The sequence below is a fragment of the Dreissena polymorpha genome, chromosome 13 (genome assembly GCF_020536995.1).
Source record: "Dreissena polymorpha isolate Duluth1 chromosome 13, UMN_Dpol_1.0, whole genome shotgun sequence".
Classification (NCBI taxonomy): Eukaryota; Metazoa; Mollusca; class Bivalvia; order Myida; family Dreissenidae; genus Dreissena; species Dreissena polymorpha.
The window spans coordinates 7,421,282-7,430,158 of NC_068367.1; the positions used below are offsets into that span (position 1 = coordinate 7,421,282).

Here is an 8,877-nt window from a genome sequence, read left to right on the forward strand (position 1 = left end):
TTAGTACGCCGTTATTTTCAATTAAATCTATTGTAAAATGATTTCTTTGATATCCTGGCACACTTTTGTCACCAAAATTAGGAAATTTGTGTGTTTTACATTGACTGCAGCTCTGAAACCAAACTTTGTGGCGATAACTTTGCCGGTGTGCCCGACAATGTGATGCCGGCGTGGTGAATTAACCATTTGCAGCAAATAAAGCGAGAAAGACTATTGAAAGCTTACTCTAATTGTATCTAACTTACATTAGTTGGCACCGTAATGGGCAAATGCGCACAAAAAACCTTTTTTGTTTTCTCAGATTACACGGAATTGAGCACCCGGGCCAGACTGACACTTTCCGGAGCCTGCCCTAGACGGAACTCGAGCCGAGGAATCATAGGTCCAGGTGTGACAAAAGACTTAAAGCTCATGTCTGACGATGACTTTTTTTAGTCAGGAAGCCAAGTGTGTTGTTTTTCCATGCAAGCGAGCCCTTTTGTTGGGTCAAATGACATCAGCATTGCTGCTTCTACATGGATTTTACCTAAAATGTGCAAAAAAAATATAAAAAGTTTGTTCGAATCCAGTTCAAAACCTGCTTTGATGCACAAATATTGCCATTGATGATTTTTTTCACTTATTAAGCCATATGTAAGATAAGCTTTGCCTATTAGAATCGAAAGACATGCCTTGTATGGAGTCTAAGTGCTGCATGTATGATGTAACCGAGTTTGGCTTTTCTACCTTAATTCTTGACGCGAAACGCTGTTACGCATGGCGCTTTCAACGGCAACTTTTATGAATTAATCTGTGTGTCATTGTACCGGAACTTTGTGATCTTTCTCAAAACAGATTATACCTGTGGGAAAAGTGCCTTTAATTTAAATTTGAAGGGGTTGGGTTCTCTTTAAGCACATCCGACCAAGTTAGTCGTCTGCCAGAATTTTGACATTTGACCATTAAAAACTCTCTGTATTGCAAAACATAACTGCCAGATGTCATTTTGACCCAAATAAGGGCTGTTTGCAATTGGGCTGTTGCACTTGGGGTCATAAGGGGGGTAAATGCTGGAAAATCACACCGAAACCTGTTCCGGAGACATATTCTAAGACTACTTAAACACCCGGTATTGTTTTTCAGTGCCATTTTGACATTAATTTGCATCAATCTCAATAATGAACCTAATGCATGTCTTTATTTCATCTGTATTTATTATTATTGTTTACTTTTTGAGCCTTTTTCTGTTAAAAATGCCCGCCAATTTTGGACCTACACTTCTATCCGCCTTCGCCTTCAACCCATTCAGGCAGATCTACTCAGAATAACACTACTTTGCCTTATTTTACCTGTTTGGATATCTCGCTGAGTTCAAGTAAAATCAAGTATTCAGCTGAAAACACAAAAATGATAATAATATTATGCTTTCTTTCCTGGAAGAATGTTGTTGCGATAGACCCTGCATGAAAAACACCAGGGAATCTGTATTTAAGTGACCTTAATATTATGCGTAAACCTAAGTGTGCATTTGTAGGCGGTGTCGAAATGGGTCTATAGCTCTGCCTGAACTGTCGTCCAATTGGTTTACAAGTCCGGCTGAAGTGACAGGCCATCAAAAACTGTACAGTGTGACTGATTCGGAGACGGCCCTCAACACTCGCCCAGTCGTGTCGAGAGGATCGGTGTCTTTGCAGGTTAGTACGCCGTTATTTTCAATTAAATCTATTGTAAAATGATTTCTTTGATATCCTGGCACACTTTTGTCACCAAAATTAGGAAATTTGTGTGTTTTACATTGACTGCAGCTCTGAAACCAAACTTTGTGGCGATAACTTTGCCGGTGTGCCCGACAATGTGATGCCGGCGTGGTGAATTAACCATTTGCAGCAAATAAAGCGAGAAAGACTATTGAAAGCTTACTCTAATTGTATCTAACTTACATTAGTTGGCACCGTAATGGGCAAATGCGCACAAAAAACCTTTTTTGTTTTCTCAGATTACACGGAATTGAGCACCCGGGCCAGACTGACACTTTCCGGAGCCTGCCCTAGACGGAACTCGAGCCGAGGAATCATAGGTCCAGGTGTGACAAAAGACTTAAAGCTCATGTCTGACGATGACTTTTTTTAGTCAGGAAGCCAAGTGTGTTGTTTTTCCATGCAAGCGAGCCCTTTTGTTGGGTCAAATGACATCAGCATTGCTGCTTCTACATGGATTTTACCTAAAATGTGCAAAAAAAATATAAAAAGTTTGTTCGAATCCAGTTCAAAACCTGCTTTGATGCACAAATATTGCCATTGATGATTTTTTTCACTTATTAAGCCATATGTAAGATAAGCTTTGCCTATTAGAATCGAAAGACATGCCTTGTATGGAGTCTAAGTGCTGCATGTATGATGTAACCGAGTTTGGCTTTTCTACCTTAATTCTTGACGCGAAACGCTGTTACGCATGGCGCTTTCAACGGCAACTTTTATGAATTAATCTGTGTGTCATTGTACCGGAACTTTGTGATCTTTCTCAAAACAGATTATACCTGTGGGAAAAGTGCCTTTAATTTAAATTTGAAGGGGTTGGGTTCTCTTAAAGGTCACATAACCCCAGACCGGAACTCCTGTTTTTAGGGTTACATGCAGTCAGTTTGATACTTAGCACACATTGTTGAGTGCATGCTGCCGAGGATTTGTAAAATACATTGCAAATGGTTGGTTTTGGTATCAACTTGAAGGTATATTTGTAAGCAATAAGAAAATAAGCCATTTTTGTGCTCTACTTTTTGTGTTGATGGTTCCCGGCTTCGAAAGTAGGTCATACTATTTGAGCCCAAAATGGTTGTCTGCACAGCTGTCAAAACCGGTTTGCCTATTCTAAGGTAAATATTTTGAGTTTGCGCGTATAGAATTTAATGACATGCATTTTTTTCAAAAGATTATGCATTAATCTTTCCAATGATGTATGATGATATAGTGGGTATGCGCTTGATCATGGTAAAAATTGATATCGAACTTCAACTATTTTATATGTAATATAGAAGGAAATTAATTGCGCATGCGTAACCTTTAAGCACATCCGACCAAGTTAGTCGTCTGCCAGAATTTTGACATTTGACCATTAAAAACTCTCTGTATTGCAAAACATAACTGCCAGATGTCATTTTGACCCAAATAAGGGCTGTTTGCAATTGGGCTGTTGCACTTGGGGTCATAAGGGGGGTAAATGCTGGAAAATCACACCGAAACCTGTTCCGGAGACATATTCTAAGACTACTTAAACACCCGGTATTGTTTTTCAGTGCCATTTTGACATTAATTTGCATCAATCTCAATAATGAACCTAATGCATGTCTTTATTTCATCTGTATTTATTATTATTGTTTACTTTTTGAGCCTTTTTCTGTTAAAAATGCCCGCCAATTTTGGACCTACACTTCTATCCGCCTTCGCCTTCAACCCATTCAGGCAGATCTACTCAGAATAACACTACTTTGCCTTATTTTACCTGTTTGGATATCTCGCTGAGTTCAAGTAAAATCAAGTATTCAGCTGAAAACACAAAAATGATAATAATATTATGCTTTCTTTCCTGGAAGAATGTTGTTGCGATAGACCCTGCATGAAAAACACCAGGGAATCTGTATTTAAGTGACCTTAATATTATGCGTAAACCTAAGTGTGCATTTGTAGGCGGTGTCGAAATGGGTCTATAGCTCTGCCTGAACTGTCGTCCAATTGGTTTACAAGTCCGGCTGAAGTGACAGGCCATCAAAAACTGTACAGTGTGACTGATTCGGAGACGGCCCTCAACACTCGCCCAGTCGTGTCGAGAGGATCGGTGTCTTTGCAGGTTAGTACGCCGTTATTTTCAATTAAATCTATTGTAAAATGATTTCTTTGATATCCTGGCACACTTTTGTCACCAAAATTAGGAAATTTGTGTGTTTTACATTGACTGCAGCTCTGAAACCAAACTTTGTGGCGATAACTTTGCCGGTGTGCCCGACAATGTGATGCCGGCGTGGTGAATTAACCATTTGCAGCAAATAAAGCGAGAAAGACTATTGAAAGCTTACTCTAATTGTATCTAACTTACATTAGTTGGCACCGTAATGGGCAAATGCGCACAAAAAACCTTTTTTGTTTTCTCAGATTACACGGAATTGAGCACCCGGGCCAGACTGACACTTTCCGGAGCCTGCCCTAGACGGAACTCGAGCCGAGGAATCATAGGTCCAGGTGTGACAAAAGACTTAAAGCTCATGTCTGACGATGACTTTTTTTAGTCAGGAAGCCTAGTGTGTTGTTTTTCCATGCAAGCGAGCCCTTTTGTTGGGTCAAATGACATCAGCATTGCTGCTTCTACATGGATTTTACCTAAAATGTGCAAAAAAAATATAAAAAGTTTGTTCGAATCCAGTTCAAAACCTGCTTTGATGCACAAATATTGCCATTGATGATTTTTTTCACTTATTAAGCCATATGTAAGATAAGCTTTGCCTATTAGAATCGAAAGACATGCCTTGTATGGAGTCTAAGTGCTGCATGTATGATGTAACCGAGTTTGGCTTTTCTACCTTAATTCTTGACGCGAAACGCTGTTACGCATGGCGCTTTCAACGGCAACTTTTATGAATTAATCTGTGTGTCATTGTACCGGAACTTTGTGATCTTTCTCAAAACAGATTATACCTGTGGGAAAAGTGCCTTTAATTTAAATTTGAAGGGGTTGGGTTCTCTTAAAGGTCACATAACCCCAGACCGGAACTCCTGTTTTTAGGGTTACATGCAGTCAGTTTGATACTTAGCACACATTGTTGAGTGCATGCTGCCGAGGATTTGTAAAATACATTGCAAATGGTTGGTTTTGGTATCAACTTGAAGGTATATTTGTAAGCAATAAGAAAATAAGCCATTTTTGTGCTCTACTTTTTGTGTTGATGGTTCCCGGCTTCGAAAGTAGGTCATACTATTTGAGCCCAAAATGGTTGTCTGCACAGCTGTCAAAACCGGTTTGCCTATTCTAAGGTAAATATTTTGAGTTTGCGCGTATAGAATTTAATGACATGCATTTTTTTCAAAAGATTATGCATTAATCTTTCCAATGATGTATGATGATATAGTGGGTATGCGCTTGATCATGGTAAAAATTGATATCGAACTTCAACTATTTTATATGTAATATAGAAGGAAATTAATTGCGCATGCGTAACCTCCATAATCGATAAATTGACCGCCACCATATTGTCAGTCACGTGACTGTTCGCCATTACACTGCTGCTAACTGGTGCGAGACTGCGATTCCAAAAGCCAAAAACGTAGAGAATACCCGCTTAACCGTTGTCGGATAAATAAATTACTTAATGAATTAATGTGAGGCGATTATCACATTTTTGTTGTTTAAATGATTGTTTGAAGTTGAGATTGATTGTTACAAATAAAATGTTTAAAATGCTTTCGTGTATTTGTTTTTTATATCTGTAATCAAGTGGTAATCATCGGCGAAAATTTGCCGGTTCAGTCGCTCATACTATGTCTTAGACTTGTTACTTTTAACGTTTCACAAACAATTCACGCATGTATTGTTGTGTTGATTTTAATAGCCGCAACATCAAGCAATTTATATTTTAATTAATACTTATTAAAGATTCTCGCGCAATTAATTACCGCTAATTGTTTGTAATTGGTCTCATGTGGTAAAAATCTACATTCCAAAATCATAACATATTATATTAAGTATGATATTTTTGATACGCCTTTCTTTATTTTTCTTGTTCTAACTGATATCAAAGATAAAAAATTGTGGTTTGGATTTATATTTAATTATGGAATTTTGTCACGTTAAAAAACGAGCTTTTTATTATGAGAGAGTGATATTGATCTTGACGATCTTTTATGTGATTATTCGGAAGATGAAGAGAATGTGATCTATGTGATATATCTATATTTTCATCTGTGAATCATTTAACAGCTATAAAGCTAAAAAATACTAAAAAATGTATTTTATAGGTCTTTGAAGTAAGGCAAAACATATGGATAACGACACCAAATGTTTAGTCAATTAATCCACACAAAAAAACTCCGAAAAATAAAAACACCTAAATAATATTTCAAAAATATATTATTAAGCGCCAAACGAATTTATTAATACATTTATTTGCAACTTTAAAAACGCGGCATAAGCATCAAATTAAAGATTATCTGAAGACTGAAAGGCCGACAATTTGACACAACAAAGAGCTCTATGCATAAGCCGTAATATTTTTTGCAGAAAAGCTTCAATAAATTACAATAGTAATACATCTAATTATAAAAATATAATTATGAATGGCATGAGTACGTTAGTGTGATAAACACGTGAGTAATAGAAAGTATAAGGGGTGCATTGAAAATAAACGTACTACAAAGCCCTATTAAAAGCGAAGTGCATGACATGTTAACATGTAATTTTAATTTGATGGGTTTTATACAGAGAATGACGCTATTGAGGAATATAAACATACAACTGAAAAACACAACTTTACATGATGCAATTTGAACTGTATATTCATGTATATTGAAAACTCGTTACTAGTGAGTATGAGTGGCAAATATCTAACATTTTAACACACATATATCTATATTAATATTTTTTTTAAACAATATTTACCCCCGTTCGTGTCAAATGTAATTTCTTGTTTTATGATGTCGTTCGTGCATTGCCGTAACATTAAATCTTCATACGAAATGACGTAGTTTTAATTAACCGATACCCGCTAAATACGTTAAATGTTATGTTTTTAGGTAAATTTTATAATTATCAAATACTTTTTTTCATAAATTAAACCAGGGATTAAACGGGCTAGTATCTTTACGGTGTACAATTTCTGATATTCTATATTGGACATTACTTTTAATTTGTACAATATGTAACATATCTAATGAACGCAACTGTTAAGTATGTCGGAGGTAAAATATTAAACCAAATGACTGCTTAATACTACCAAAAAGAGAAGACATGGTGGCATCATCAATTGTGTTTAATGACCAGACTGTCATCTGCCACCCAGTGTGGTTTATGACACCCCGGGATGACGCCATGTTGTTAGTTAAGTCTGGATAATATCTGATCAAAACGAGATAATCGGATTATGCAGAACAAACGGGCAATTCAACACTGGAATGCAAAGGATTACGCGATTTTAAGATTGATGCATATAATCAAATGATAAATATTGCATTAAGTTTAATTAAATGTTGTTTTTTTTTAAATGTGTTAACGTGTTTATTTTCCTAGACAAATACCTAAAAAATGCACGTTTTTCAAACATTTTTCTGTTATAACACTAACTTAACATCTCCTCTAGCTGAAAAACTTTATTTCATACAATTTGCATGACAAACAAACAAGTTTTACAAAAAGAAAGAAATTCACCCGTTGAATAATCGTTGCTCTCTTATATATGTTACCGGTTGTTTGGCAGTAGTGTAATGGCGGACGCGGAGAGTATTCAGGGGAGATAATTGGGTAATTACTAAATTATGGAACGGTCTATATACCTGTTTAATGCTTTTAACAAAATACAGGTTGTATCAATCGGTGAAATAAAAAATTCCGTATTACGCTACTCGCTGTTTCCAATTCCGTATTACCATACTAGCCGGACTACTTCGACCCATTTAATGACGTCACATTAAACGCACCGAAAAAAGAAATATTTTATATTACGAAATATATTACGTTGTACATCGTGTGACGTCATTTCTGTGACAAAACACGATAGTTTTATCTAAACTCTGCAAGGACATGTCGGACGTGGTGTTTTTTAACAGTTAACTATGTGTTAAAAACGTATTTTGGAGTGCGTGTTTATCATGCATAAATGTATATTTCGATAGGAATTCAATAAAATAGTGTGGTTTAAACTAAGTTTCGATAAAGACATGGAAGATAGAAGTGAAAGCGCATATCGTTTAAACGTTTTTGTTATAAACATCGGATTAAAGTTGTCAACTTCATTGTTATAAAAATTGGATTAACGATGGCATTAAGGTAAGCGTGTCGGAAACCTGTGTTTTCCCGATTCGAATGTTTACACGTTAATTTACATAAACTGTATTCATACGCGTCTTAAATAAACTATGGCGTACCGTTTTAGTCATTGTTTTGTCAGTTTTGTTAAAGTAAAAAATGCATTTGTTAACTGTTTGCGTTAGTTGTTGTATATAATAAAAGGAATATTACGCTAGTCAAGTGTGTGTATCACTCTCGTGGCTTGTGCTATTTTGAATCACACTCGAGGCTCCGCCTCTCGTGTGATACGTCATCACACAAGCCACTCGAGTGATACAAACTCTTGGGACAATTGACTAGCGTAATATTCCGTATGTACACACCGTTACAATCTATTTATAGTATGATCACAGAATACATTTTCGGAAATAATCCACATTAAACTTGATGGAACTTTCCTTTTCTGTTAAAAAAACAACATCGTTTCCAACATGCACATAATGTTGCATTGTTGGTAACATTCGATATTTCTCTCCAAGTGGAACCTGTATCATAGCAAAACGGTCAAGGTCACACTTCAAGGTCATATGGCCACTTTGGGCATTAACAGTGCAACGGAATAACATGTTTTTCTTCGCAGACCCTTTTGCTTTACGCCATTTGTTCTCACCATCTCTACAAAAGACGTCTTATTGAATTTGAAAATTACAAATTAACTCTAAACACTAGAAATGGCCTCTGCCGACGCGTATCCCCACGCCGCATGTTGTTATGGTTATGTCATCCAGTTAAATTTCAAAGTCATGCATATTTTAAATTCCCCACAATCAACATTGAATTATGAAGTTAACTGAATAAAACACGAGATGTGTTTGTCAGAAACACAATGCCCCCTTCTGCGCAGCTTTGAAG

The 8,877-nt window shown here is 36.4% G+C and overlaps 1 long non-coding RNA gene across 5 annotated transcripts in view; it reads left to right on the forward strand.

The window, feature by feature from the left end:
• The window catches only part of LOC127855779 (uncharacterized), a 33,413-nt gene extending 25,000 nt beyond the window's left edge, over positions 1–8,413 (forward strand). For all 5 annotated transcript variants that reach the window (XR_008037734.1, XR_008037732.1, XR_008037733.1 and 2 more), the window contains 5 exons: positions 302–388; positions 1,514–1,673; positions 1,976–2,062; positions 3,663–3,822; positions 4,125–8,413. This is a non-coding gene — a long non-coding RNA (uncharacterized LOC127855779). The remainder of the gene's footprint in view (positions 1–301; positions 389–1,513; positions 1,674–1,975; positions 2,063–3,662; positions 3,823–4,124) is intronic.
• The last annotated feature ends 464 nt before the right edge of the window (positions 8,414–8,877 follow it).